The sequence below is a fragment of the Myodes glareolus genome, chromosome 4 (assembly GCF_982192425.1).
Source record: "Myodes glareolus chromosome 4, mMyoGla1.1, whole genome shotgun sequence".
NCBI lineage: Eukaryota > Metazoa > Chordata > Mammalia > Rodentia > Cricetidae > Myodes > Myodes glareolus.
Window position 1 is genome coordinate 68,187,521 of NC_142029.1, and position 15,259 is coordinate 68,202,779.

Genomic DNA, 15,259 nt, shown 5'->3' on the forward strand with positions numbered 1-15,259 from the left:
CTTTTTCAGAAAGATTTTAAAAAGGTCTATTCAAAGTAACTGAACCAGAATTGTAAAAGCCTGATTTTAAAATTCGTGTGTGTGTGTGTGTGTGTGTGTGTGTGTGTGTGTTGGGGAGCGGAGGATAGGAGGGGATGTGGTGTGTTTGTACGTGGCCTGTGTGTGTACATATGAAGACCAAGGATCAATTTCATTGGTTTTTTGAGACAGGGTCTTTCACTGACTAGAGCTTGGTGTTATGATTCAATGGCCATCAAGCCCTCAGAACACCCCGTCACCATGCTCCACCTACTGATGCTGGGGTTTCAGGTGTGCATCATCACACCCAGTTTTTAGATGGCTGCAGAGAATAGGAACTGGTACAATTCTGATTCTTGATGATATAACTATAGGTCCATGATTTATAACTTTTGTACTGAGGTTCTCATCTTAAGCAAGGACAAAATTGTACATCAGAAACTCAAGCCAAATTCCACAATTAAATTCGTCATTTCAAGCAGATTTTTGAGAGTAAAATGGAATGTTGTGACTGTTCAAAGAAACACCATGAGAGTAAAAAGGGAAATCCATATCTGACCATTGAGTGGCCATTACTTTTTCCTCACTTGCTCCTGTTCTATGTCACCTATACTGGTTTTTTTTTTGTGTGTAAGCTACTATAATGTGCTTTGTGACTACATGGGTGTTGCAGTAAACATATGAAGTGCTGTTGTAAGTCACACCTGATTTACACTAACCATCCACTTAACAAGCTTCATTAAAGTGGAACAAAACTCCCTTTACAGAGTCTCTGGAAAAGATTTAATGTGATGATGATCTTGAAATGTTATTACACACAGGATCACACTACATAGTGAGTCCCATGGTTTCATGACATGGTGGGAGTCCCTTACTAAAGCATTTGTGAAGGTGACTGACTGAAACAAAAGTGAGTATGTTAATCCTGAATGAGATTACCCAGGAAGAAAGAATAATGCCTGAAGATATGTAACTAGAAAACAAGCTTTTGAAAATATTGTATTTCAGGTAATAAGAAAAAAGGCAGACTTTTATGAATGAATGCATCCATCTTTCAGAAAATTAGGAAGACATGCCTGAGCATTTATCTTATGTATCTTTGGTAAAGGTCATTATTTTCTCTCTTTGAAGGGAAATATTTAACTAAATTCTATAATGGCAATCTTTTGTAGTACTGTGGAACATAAAAGGTTATTAATTAACAATGAATAATGATCCAAAAAAAGTCCTCATTCCTGCATGTTGTAAGACGCTGAGTGGCACCAGAACACTGATCATTACCTTGATGGATGAGGAAGCCTGAAATCAGGACTTACCTATAAATCCTTGCATTCCAGAACTTCCATAGTGTGAAAAAAAAACTTAAAGAAGGAAGGGAAGAAGATTTAAACACTTACTTGGTTACAGATCATAACAGCTCAATGAGGGAATTAATCTTTCCTTTCTTCCAAAAGTGAAGGGACTCCCACCTCACCAAGTGTTCCCCTCCCATGATGACAGCATTGGGTTTGAGATTTCTTTTTTTTTTTAACTTAAAAATCACAAGTAGCCTCTTTTTTTATTCAGGACCATGCATAGAAGAGTATACTACATCGTTAGTGACAGGATGGTATGTTGTTAGTGGAAGGGAAAAGATCCTCTGTGTTTATAGGATTTTAAATGATGTCATGGTCCCTCCAGAACCTCATTTATGTTATAAGACTCAAGAGTAGAAGTCTTCTGAGCTCAAGGAGTGATTAAACACTTATTACACAACAGTTCACTAAGGAAGATAATCCCTAAAGAAATTGACAAAGAATGTGTGAACCCCTTGTGACCACCTCACTTTCTCTTCTGTGTAAATGCCTCATTGGACCACCTGTTCCCTGGGAACCTCTGCAAGTTGCTATGCCAAATCTATTGTTTTTCAAATTTGCATCATTCCCTGATCTCCTGTGGCCTCTTATTTCCTTTTGATTTTAACTTGTTATTGAGATCATAGCAGTTCTAGGACAGGCTAGTAATGTTAAAATCGATAGCTGTGGACTTGGCTCCACTTAGGTTTTCTTTCAGTATAACACTCAATCCTGAAAGCATCGAGTATATATATATATATGAAGCTTTACACAGTAAAGCTTTACACAGAGTATATATATATGAAGCTTTACACAGATTGAGCAGGCTATATTTATTTATTTAGGGATATATATGAATATACATATAAGCATATATATGTGCATATACTAACAATAAAAAAGAGGCCATAAATTTGAAAGAGGGTGGCTCACAGGATAATGACATATTGTAAGTGGTGACTAAAGATGAATAGAAGTGTTGGTGTCTCTATTTTCTGCTGTTTTCATTTTTTTCCTGATGCACAGAGAAGGAGTGCCTTAGTATAAACATTTACATTTGTTTTTTCAAACCATTCTAGATCCTCACACTTCATGTCCTCTTACTATCTATGCATGCTATCTGAAATTGGACAAACAATTTAAAAGAGAAAAATTAAATGAGAACATACAAATGAAAAGAATGGTCAGGATGCCCATGGGTTTAAGGGTAACAAAGTTTCTACACTCTGAATGAGCAACTTCCCAGGAATGTCTGCTCAGTTGTTACTGTCACAGATACTGAACTAGAACCTCTTGAAGGAGACTCTTCAAAACTCAGCTGCCTTGCTGTTTTCTCTTCCTAAGATATAATACATTTGGGGCAGCAGACAGCACAAGAAATTTGTTCGAGTCCTCTATTTTTCGGTAGCATCCCAGATTCATTGTTTACAATATAAGACTTGTAACCTTATACCCCACTGAAACAGACTGGGGTTAAGCAAAGCTGCGTTGGCCATCTTGGCTTACACCAGCTGCCTGCATGCAGTGCCTGGACCTTATAGATCTGCCTGCCGTACACCACGGAAACCTACTGCACTACCCTTGTGTTATTCAGTGTCCTATCATTGAGAAAAAGAAAACACCATGGCAACAACAACTCCTATATAGGAAAGCATTTAATTGGGACTTGTTTCCCGTGTTAGAAGCCCATTATCATTGTTATTGATGACATATAGATGAAATTAACTTGTATTAAATAAAAAATGTGATCGTCTCTAAACAACAAAGAACACAGAATTAATGGGCTAGCTACTGGGAGATGTGGTCAGGCTTATATCCATCAGTGGGGAAACTGATATCTTCTTCTGCTTTTATTTTTTTAACCTGACTGATTTAGTAAAAAAAAAAATTAAGAATTACTGTGCTTAGCCAGGTAGTGGTGACACACCTATAATCCCAGAACTCAGGAGGCAGAGACAAGAGGATCTTTGTGAGTTCACGACCAGCCTAATCTACAGAGCAAGAACCAAGACAGACTCCAAAGCACAGAGAAACTCTCTAGAAAAATCAACCCCACTCCCTCACAAAGTAATATTGACCTTAACTTTATCAGATGCTGTTCTGGGAACTTAATACTAGGCTTTAGCTTATTTGTTTCAAACTTCTATTATCTAAGGTAGGTCCTATCCATGTTGCTATTAGTGCATTATTAATAATACTATTCAGTGTATTAGTGACTTTCCTACTGCAGTGATAAAACACCACGACTGAAGCAATTTGTGGAAGAAAGAGTTTATTTAGGGTGTATGGTTTACGAGGGTGAGAGTACAGGAGATTGAAACAGAGGTAGTGAGCAGCAGATGGATGCAGAAGCAGCTGAGGACTCACATCTCAAACAGGATGCAGAGATAAGATTCAAAATAGGTATCAGTACTTTAGACTTCAAATCCCAGCTCAGTGACTTGTTTCCTTCAGCAAGTCCTTGTCTTCTAATTATTTTTAAAGAGCCACCAACTGGGTACCAAGTATTCAAATACCCAAGAATTATTGTGGATCACATATTCCAATATAGGATGGTATAGAATGTGCGTTACTATTCCAAAAGAAAGGAATGGGGATATAGTGAGGAATATAGGACCAAAGCAAGACTGAAACCAGCAGGGCAAATTCCATTTCTAGTAAATGTAATCCCAAGCAAGTTCTTAGGAGATTAGAAAGCAGCTACAATCTTTGATGAAATGTTACAATGGGATGGTCTCCATTCAAATGTTAATATTGTTCTCCTCTGATACTGCTTGTTCTGGGCCTCCATATTCCACATAGCTCTCAGCACTACTGTCTTCCATGATCCTGGTATATGTTGACTTAAATATTTATAACTTAATTCTTACAGCATTCAACCATATTTTAACCCCAAAGTCACAAAATCTTCTACATTTTTTTTAAAAAAAGAGTTAGATCTGTCACAGCACTAGCCCACTTCATGGAACCAACTTTTGTATTAGTAACTTTTTCATTGTTGAAATAATACCATGCCCAAGGCAATAATAGAAAACAAAGAGTTTGTTTGGAGCTCACAGTTCCAGAGAGTAAGAACCCAAGATGGCAGAGCAAAGGTAGCAGTTGGCTGGAGCAGTAGCTGAGAGCTCAGATCTCAAACCACAAACAAGAAGCAAAGAGTGGGCTCAAACTCATTCTAGTCTTATAAAATTTTGAAGTTTGTTGTTAGTGATGCACTTCCCTCAGCATGGTTGTTTGTTCCAATCCTCTCCAACAGTCACCAAATGAGAACCAAGTAATAAAATTGCTGAGATTTATAGGGGACATTAAAACTACCACAGCAGTCTATACATGGAAATTCTGAAGATTTCAAATGATTAGCATTGTGTCTGCATCAGTCAGCACTGAGTTAGATTCAATGCTAGTATAACCTGTCCAAGAGCCTCCAAAAACAACTCTATTCTTTCTTTTTAAAGTAGAAGATATAGACTTAAGAAAGTTGTTGAAGTCAGGAATGGAAAACCAGGAATGAGAAACATGCGTTTATTTCAAGTATCTTCAAATCAAATTCCAAATATTAAGGGCATTCATTGATTCTTTTAATATTTGTGGGAAAAAATTGTTCAGTACAAGACAGGTACCAAATAATGAAGAACAAATGTTGAATTGTTCAAATGTGAAAAGTGATAAATTGAACTGAAGACTTTTTTATTGAAAATAGGTTTTTCATAGAATATATTTAGATCACAATATCCCTTTTATCATCTCCTCCTCAAACATCCTACTTGTGTTTTCTGTTTATCTCTCTTTAGGAATAAAAAAAGGCAAATAAAATATAAACCAGAATAAAACAAAACAAACAGAATGAAAAGAAGCATGGAAAACCTAAGAAACATACACACAAAGAGACATATGCATTCATACATACACAAAATCATTAAAAATTCCAAATTAAAAAATACAGTATATATATGAAAAGATCAGTAAAAATGAAAAATGTCCAACTAGAGCATTGTGAGATGAAAATAAAATTCTCCAAAACTACTATTGTGTTTGTTTTGTGTTGGCCAACTACTGCTGGACTTGTGGTCTTCCCCTAACTGTGGTTTGTATACTCAGTGTAACTTCACTAGAGAAAACTGTTTTCTGCTTTTGTTTTTTGTGAGCAATTGAAAATTGGAGAAAGTTTCTGTGTCATAGATGGATGCTCAAGTCCATTTCTTCTCTCAGTACTGGGAATCCATCTGGCTTAGGTCTGTGAAGACCCTGTGAATACTGTCATCATTTCTGAAAGTTTATATGTCCATCAGTCCTATTGTGTCTGAAGGCAATGTTTTCTTGGTACCAACTGATCCCACCAGCTCTTACAAACTTTTTGTCTCCTCTTTCACATAACTCCCTGAAACACCACGGAAGGAACTTTGTGGAGGCATATAATTTAGGATTGAATGTTCTAAGGTCTCTTACTTTCTGCACATTATACAATCCTGGGTCCCTGCATTAATTTCCATCTCCTGCAGGAAGAATCTTCTCTGATGTCGGCTGAACAAGGCACTGGTTTATTTATTTATTTATTTATTTATTTATTTATTTATTTATTTATTATACAATATTCTGCCTGTGTGTATGTCTGCAGGCCAGAAGAGGGCACCAGACCTCATTACAGATGGTTATGAACCACCATATGGTTGCCAGCAATTGAACTCAGGACCTTTGGAAGAGCAGGCAATGCTCTTAACCACTGAACCATTTCTCCAGCCCTCAAGACATTGATTTATATAAAAGAATATTAGTAGCCATTTCATTGCTTCCTTTCTTTAGCAATTTGATTTTCATTCAGGGCCATGTTCCATCTAGTTTCAGGTATTTGGCCACAAGAGCAGTCTCAGGAGTGGGTTTCATCTCATGAAGAGAGCCTTAAATCTGTTTAGATAATAGTTGGTTACTCTCATAGCATTTGTGTCACTATTACAGGAACCACTGAATATCAATAGGTCTGCAGCTTAATTGGTATTTACCGTTCTCCTCTGATAGAAAGCAGAGTTTCTTACAATACCATGAACGTTAGTCTGTACTTATGAAGTTAGGCACTTGCAGGACTTCTCCAAGTTCAGCTAGATATGTAGATGTTGTCTTCAGCAACAGGGACTTACTATTAACAAATACAAAGTCAATAAATAACATTCATAATAACCCAAGTTGTTTGGGGGTTTCCATGGGACCTCTTTGGCGAACAACAAAATTAGATAGAACCCATTCCTGGCACTAGAGGTTTACTTGGTGGTGAGATATGTATTGTTGGAGCTTTGTTACCCTCAATATTTGATGATTTCATGTAGTTTTTATTCCACAGATGTATATATTTCAAGGAGCTTTCATTGTAGCAGGTTTCCATATAACCTCTCAGATGGTGCTTAGTTTTAGTTTTTCCTCTCTTTATTCCCTTCTTCATTCTGCTTCTGACCCCTTGTTTGTTTCATCCTTTTATTTTGGTGCCCCTCCTGTCTCTTCATAACTATATATTCTATTTCTCCTTCTTTGAGAGATACTTCCCTTCCCCATCGTCCCTTACTTTGTACCTCACCTCTGTGGGCATGTGGATTATAGCATGCCTACCAAAGCCTTAAAAGTTATTATATATAAAAGTTATTATATAAAATGTAATTCATACCATATTTACATTTTGGCATCGTGATTACCTCATTCCATATGATTTTTTTTCCTAGAACCAACCATTTATGTGGGAATTTTATGATTTCAGTTTGTTTGTTTTTTCTTAAACAGATGAATAATATTCCATTGTGTAAATGCAGTACATTTTATTACTGATTCAACTTTTGATCCACATATATGTTGTTTATAGTTTCTGACTGTTATATTTTTAATTTATTGATTCCATTAATCCATGGGTATAAGAGATCTTCTCATCTTCTGATATCTTCTCCAATTTTGGTGTTCAAAGACTTGAAGATTTATCATATAAGTTTTTCACTTGCTTAGAGTTACCACAAGGTATTTTGTATTATTTGAGGCTATTGTAAGGGGTTTTGTTTCCCTGATTTAATCCATTTGTCATTTGTATATAGGAGGACTCCTGATTTTATTTTATTTATTAATTTAAATAAATTATTATTATTTAAATTAATTAAATAATAAGTTTAATTATTATTTAAACTTATTTAATAAGTTTATTAGTTAAACTTGTATCTAACCACTTTGATGAAAGTGTTTATCAGCTATATGAGTTCCCCACTGGAATTTTTGGTGTCATTCATGCATACCAAAGCAATCTCCAGATTCAAGGAAATCCCCATCAAAATTCCAACACATCTTTTTTACAGTCCTTGAAAGGACAATTCTTAACTTCATATGGAAAAACAAGGAACCCAATGTATCTAAAACAATCCTGAACAATAAAAGAACTGCTGGAGGTATCATGATCCCTGATTTGTGGTTGTACTGCAGAGCTATAGAAATAAAACTTATGGAGTATTGGAATGAAAAAGAACATGTTGGCAAAGGCAAAAGTTGGAAGCACGGGGGTGGGGGTGGGGTGGGGGCAAGGGGAGATAGGAAGAGAGAAGGGAGAAGGGGAAGATTGGGGAGAGCTTGGGGGAATGGGATGGTTGAGATGAAGGAAGGGTGGATATGGGAGCAGGGAAGTATATATCTTAATTAAGGGAGCCATTTTAGGGTTGGTAAGAGACTTGACTCTAGAGGGGTTTCCAGGTGTCCAAGGAGATGTCCCCATCTTGTTCCTTGGGCAGCAGAGGAGAGGGTGCCTGAATTGGCCCTATCCCATAGCCACACTGATGAATATCTTGCATATCACCATAGAACCTTCATCTGGCGATGGATGGAGATAGAGACAGAGACCCACATTGGAGCATTGGACTGAGCTCCCAAGGTCCAAATGAAGAGCAGAAGGAGGGAGAACATGAGCAAGTAAGTCAGAACTGCGAGGGGTATGTCCACCCACTGAGACAATGGGGCTGATCTATTGGGAGCTCATCAAGGCCAGCTGGACTGAACGAGCATGTGAATAGACTGGACTTTCTGAATGTGGCTGACAATGAGGGCTGACTGAGAAGCCAAGGACAATGGCACTGGGATTTGATTCTCCTGCATGGACTGACTTTGTGGGAGCCTAGTCTGTTTGAATGCTCACCTTCCTAGACCTGGATGGGGGGAGGACCTTGGTCTTCCCACAGGGCAGGGCACCCTAACTGTTCTTAGGACTGGAGAGGGAGGGATAGGGGGTTGGGAGGAGTGGGAGGGAAATGGAAGAGGGGAGGAGGTGGAAATTTTTAAGAAAAATAAATAAATAAATAAATAAATAAATAAGAACATGTTGGTAAATGGAATCTAATTGATGGGTCAGACATAAATCCACACATCTATAGAGACCTGACTTTTTGATAAAAAGGCTAGTAACATACACTGGACAAAAAGGAAAGAGAAGAACAATCCTACAGGCACTAAGATCAAAAATTAATAAATGAAACTCATGAGACAATTAATAAATGGAACCACATAAAACTGAAAATCATCTATAAAGCAAAGGACAGTGTCAATTGGAAAAAGAGGCAACCTTTGGAATGGGAAAAGATTTTGACCAACTCCATATCTGATGGAGGTCTAATACCCAAAATATATAAAGAATTCAAGAAACTAGATATTAAAAACAATTAATCTAATTAAAAACGGAATACAGATCTAAACAGGGAATGAGAGGAATAATTAAACAGAGGAATATCAAATCACTGAGAAACACTTAGAGAAATGTTCAACATTCTTAGCCATCAGGAAAATGAAAATTAGAACTATCTTTAAGATTCTGCCTTACACCTATCAGAATGGCTAAGATCAATAACACAAGAGACAGCATGTGTTGAAGAGAATGTAGAGCAAGGGAAATTGGGGCATCTCATTGAAGACGGGGAGGAATGACAGCAAGATTCAAAGGGGATAGAGGGCACCACAGAAACATGGCCCACTGAATCAACTAAGCAATGCTCACATGGGCTCACAAAGGCTGAACCTGCAAGCCCAGGGCCTGCAATGTTCTGCCATAGGTCATCTAGGTATATGTTATGGCTGATAGCTTGGTGTTTTTGTGGGACTCATATCAGTGGGAAAGGGTGTGTCTCTGACTCTTCTGTCTGTTCTTCAGATTGTTTTCCTCCTATTGGATTGACTTCTCCAGCCTTGATAAGAGAGTTTTTGCCTTATATTGTATCTCGATTTGTTCTTTTGGGCTGCTATCTCTTGGAGTTCTGCCCCTTTCAGAAGAGGGAAACAGAAGAGGAGTTGATCTGGGAGGGTGGAGAAGGCGTGGAGGGAAGGAAAACTCTGATTGGAATGTATTTTAAGAAAGAAGAATCTATTTTCAATTTGAAAAGGGTTTTTAATATACTTTTTTTCTCTAGACACTGCCAGGAAAGGAGACTTTGATATGTAGTGGATAAGAAACAATGATTAGAAACAATACCTGGGAAACACATATGTACAAATGCTTCATGACTATGTTAAAATGATACCCTGAACTGATAGAGGAAAAGATAGAGAATATTGTTGAATTTGCAGGCACAGTAAAGGACTTTCTGAACAGGGCCCAAGAAATTAACATGTGTCAAATTGGACCACAAGAAACTAAAAAGCTTTGGTAAAGCAAAGGACACCATCATTCAAGTTAAGAGGAAGTGTCTCAGTTGGTGTTTCCACTGCTGAGATGAAACAAAATGACCAAAAGAAACTTGAGGAGGAAAGGGTTTATTGCACTTACACTCCCATCCCACGGTTAAAAATCAAAAACAGACAGGAACTCCAGCAGGGCTGGAACCTGGAGATAGGGGTTGATGCAGAGGTCAGGGAGGACAGCTGCTTTCTGGCTTTTGCCCATAGCTTGCTGAAACTGCTATTTCGTGGCAACAGAAGTCAGCACTCGAGGGTTGACAGCACCCAGGACTGTCTGGGCCCTCATACATCAATCACTAATTAACAACAAACCTGAAGACTTGCCTAAGCTTATGAAGGCATTTTCTCAAATGAGGTTCTCTCCCTTCAGATGTCTCTAGCTTGTGTTGAAGTTAACATAAAAACTCGTCAACACAGGCAGCATAAGAAAAATGAAAACACTTGAGCAATTCTACCTATGAGAGAGGATTAGTATCAAGAATATACTTAGAATTAAAATTATTGCCGAGAGGTCTCACCGAGTCCCGGGACCCCGACTTTACGTGAGACGCACAACCCAGACTCATCATGTGTGAGTGCATTTCAGTCCATATGGGGCAGGCAGGTGTCCAGATGGACAATGCCTGCTGGGAGCTCTACTGTCTGGAGTATGGGATTTAGCCTGATGGGCAGATGCCCAGCGATAAGACCATTGGTGGAGGGGACGATTCCTTCACCACCTTCTTCTGTGAAACTGGAGCCAGAAAGCATGTGCCTCGGGCAGTCTTTGTGAATCTGGAACCGACTGTAATTAATGAGATTCGAAATAGCCCATACCGCCAGCTCTTCCATCCAGAGCTGCTTATCACTGGGAAATAAGATGCGGCCAACAACTATGCCCGTGGTCACTACACCATTGGCAAGGAAATTATCGACCCAGTGCTGGACCGGATCCGCAAACTGTCTGATCAGTGCACAGGACTTCAGGGCTTCCTAGTATTTCACAGTTTTGAAGGGGGCACCGGCTCTGGCTTCACCTCCCTGTTGGTGGAGCGACTTTCTGTTGACTATGGCAAGAAATCCAAGCTGGAGTTCTCCATCTACCCAGCTCCACAAGTGTCCACAGCTGTGGTAGAGCCCTATAACTCCATCCTGACCACCCATACCACCTTGGAGCACTCAGACTGTGCCTTCATGGTGGACAATGAGGCTATCTATGACATCTGCCGCCATAACCTGGATATCGAGCGTCCAAGCTATACCAACCTCAACTGTCCCATCAGCCAAATTGTCTCCTCCATCACAGCTTCCTTGCGCTTTGATGGGGCCCTCAATGTTAACCTGACAGAGTTCCAGACCAACCTGGTACCCTACCCTCGAATCCACTTCCCCCTGGCCACCTATGCACCCGTCATTTCTGCAGAGAAGGCCTACCTTGAGCAGCTGTCAGTGGCAGAGATCACCAATGCCTGCTTCGAGCCTGCCAACCAGATGGTGAAGTGTGACCCTCGACATGGCCTGCTGCCTGCTGTACCGTGGAGATGTGGTACCCAAGGATGTGAACGCTGCTATCACTGCCATCAAGACCAAGCACAGCATCCAGTTTGTGGACTGGTGCCCCACAGGTTTCAAGGTTGGTATCAACTACCAGCCACCTATTCTGGTGCCTGGGAGTGACCTGGCCAAGGTGCAGCGTGCAGTGTGCATATTGAGCAACACAACTGCCATTGCTGAGGCCTGGGCCCGCATGGACCACAAGTTTGACTTGATGTATACCAAGAGGGCTTTTGTACACTGGTACGTGGGTGAGGGCATGAAGGAGGGTGAGTTCTCTGAGGCTCGAGAGGATATGGCTGCCCTGGAAAAGGATTATGAGGAAGTAGGCATCGACTCCTATGAGGATGAGGATGAGGGAGAAGAATAGACAGCCACTTGGAGCCGCTTTTCATTCTTTTTATTGCAAAATCCTTTCGAAATAAAGTCTCCTCTGCACGGTTTCTTGTCCTCTATGTGACTGCTTGAGCTTCTGCTGTGACTGCTACTTTCCGCTATTTGCCGCCCGCCCTTGACCTTTTACCCTTACATGACTCAAGGTGAGCCCCATATTGAGACTCAGAAAGTATGAACCTAGGGACATTGATGTTAGGTCCTACGGACACCCAGTATAGGAAAGGAGGATCAAAATATCAATAAAACAAACGAAAAACAAAAGAACCTAACTAAATAAAGAGGCATAGAACTATAGAGAGAGACCCTAAAGCATGAAATACAAATGACTGAAAAGTATTTTTTAAAATACTCAGTCATCAGGGAAATATAAATTTTAACTATTTTACAATGATTTTATCTTAACTCGGTAAGAATGATGTAAGATATTCATGAAATCAAATGAAACAATACCAAAAATCCTAAAACAACAAGAACAAAATGATTTCAAATGCTAATGCAGTTGTGAGGGAAGAGGACATTGCTCTTGGTGCAGTCACTGTGGCAGCCAGTGTGGAGGTTTCTCACAAGCTAGAAATATATCTAACACAGGAGCAACCTATAGCATTCTTGGGCAGATACCCAAAGGACTCTATGTCCTACAACAGAGACATTTGCTCATCCATGTTTATTATAGCTTTTTTCACAATAGCAAGAAAGAGGGTCAGCCTAGATATCCGTCATTGAATGAATAATGGAAAATAAGATGTGGTACATTTAAAACAATGAAGAATTATTCACATATTTAAAAGTTATGAAATTAGCAGTTAAATAGAAATATCTGATAACAATTATTCAGTGTGAGGTAATTCAAACACAGAAGGAAGATTGTCATGTTTTCTCTCATCTGTGAATGTTAGCCTTGAGTCTTTACATAGGTATGTAGGATGTATGCTAGGAAATTCATAAGGGGTCATGAGTGGGGACTTTCAAGGGAGAGAAAAAAGAATGCAGTGGTATAAAGGGAAAAGGGGAAATAATGAAACCAGAAAAGTTAAATGCAGTAGGGGTGGAATTTACAGAGTAGAAGAGAGAATGCAAGGAGGGTTAACTAACTCTAAATATTTCTGAAAAAGTCCTATGAAAAAGTTCTTCAGAACTAAGTAGAGTTATCCCACTAGGTTCATGGGCTATAAGATAAAAATGCCAGTATCAAAAATGGGTTACCTCCTTTGAAGTTGATGGGCAGTGAAATTTTATAGTTTTCCAAACATTAATGCTCTAGTGTACCTTCCAGAAATTGATCACAATTATATTTTAGTTAAAAATTACTAACCTCTAATCGTATAAGCCATTACTATGCATGGTTATTTTAAAAATTAATTAAAATAAAATATATTTTCAAGAGAATAAAATTCATGCCTCAGTGTGGAGCCAACTGAGACCATATTTACCAGGATCAGAATGATGTAAGGGAAAACAATTCTGGGAAATAACTTAACAGGAACAATTTGAACTGTTCAAAACCAGGCAATCCAGTGGTTAGGGGAGGGGAGAGGGAGATTGAGTAACAAAGGGTTCCCCAGGAGGCAGAATCAGGTGCAGATGTGGTTTAGTATATATGCTCACTGGCATATATGCATGCAGTATCCAGTCAGCTCAGGTCATATCAAGTTACTGTCCAGTGAGTCCTAATGGCATATAATCCGCATTATGTACAAGGGGAAGCATGTCCAGGTAGTGTGTCTGAGTTCAAAGGACAGGAAGCAGGCATCACCAAATTAGAAAATCTCCAGTTAGTTGTGACTCCATTATGAGTCATCTAGTGTTCCAGAGACTCAGGTTTGCTCAACAGCTGCATCAGGTGTTGATGCTTCTGAGGTTTCATGTCTTTTCATGATACCGTCTGAACAGAGACTGACCCCATAGGTGAGTGTCTGCTATTCTCATTTCTATTGCTGATCTCTGTTGGCTCTAAAGTTTTGAGAGCTCTCAGAGGAAACTTGTGGGGCAACTACAACTTAAAGCAAGGAGTTTTCATTCCACAATGAAAACCATTAAAAATATTCAAATTATAAACTTATATTATCATTGAAATAAAAAATTAGGTATAGTACACTATAAACTAATATGAGTGTATGTGCATTTGTATAAATAAGAAAGCTTGACCATATATGAAGAAGAAAAAGAGATGATAGTTTTACCCCTTCTCAACCAAGGTTGTTTTGACTGCTTGGAACAGAAAAAAATGAAATTTACAACATGTGATATAATTCCTATATTATTGATTTGTCTTCTTGCTATAGATGTAAAAGGTCTGAGAAATATTTTTCAGAGTTAAGCAGTATGTTTTTCATCATTTTGATTGGGCTAGAGTGAGTGGAAGGTAATTACTCAGGCTAGAGTATCTTTATTCTTTCTTACTGAGGAGGTATTGTCTTTTCAGGGATTTACACCTAATGATCATGCTATAATGTGAAGACCCAAAAATGTGTGTCTATTCTTACCTTGTCTGATGATCAGAGAGTTTGGAGGTTGTTCAAAATTGTTTACAAGTATAGCTATCCTGACTCAAGATGTGATTACTGGGTTCTTTTAACATTAAAATGGCTCATACAAGTAAATCCATTCCATCCTGATAGACAGACAGGATATGCATTTGTACTTCTGCTTTTTCTTTTGTAACATGAGGTTATCTGGGGAATGGTTGCCTTTAGGATACTTAATCTAGAGTGGCTTCACTGCCTAAACAACAGAATACTAATGACTTGATGTCTCAAAGTGTTACAGCAATTAAATCTTCAAGTTGTCCTTTGTATCATGTTAAAGAATTCTTGTTGCCTCCCCCCTTTTATATTGGGGTATAAAGGCATATGAAAAATTAAACACAGGCCATTTCAGTATTCACTACAATGCCCTCCTGGTATTTTCCTATGTTTTCTGTTTTATTATTTTTTACACATCTTAATATTTTTTACTTATATTTCTAAATCTCCTTATATTTCTAAATATAAATCCTTATATTTCTAAATCTCCATGCCCCTACCCTGGCAAGAGGTGTTTTTGTCAAGGCTGGTCCCTGACACTATTGGTTCCAAGTTTGTTCACATGCCAGTTTTGCTTTCTGTAGAGTCTAACTAAAGCAAAGCACATGGATCAATTTCAAACAAGTATAGTTTTCTATCACATTTAGGGAAGGGCATAGAAGTATGACTGGAGGATGCTGAGGCATCCCTGTAGCCCACCCTGATCAAAAATGACCTCTAATCCTCTGCATGAACATTCAATGCTGTGGTGTTATCTTGCCTTTGGATGTAAGTTCTTTT

At 38.7% G+C, this 15,259-nt stretch overlaps 1 pseudogene; it reads left to right on the plus strand.

The window, feature by feature from the left end:
- The first annotated feature begins 10,595 nt into the window (after positions 1-10,595).
- Positions 10,596-11,971, plus strand: LOC148122320 (tubulin alpha-4A chain pseudogene; annotated as a pseudogene).
- The last annotated feature ends 3,288 nt before the right edge of the window (positions 11,972-15,259 follow it).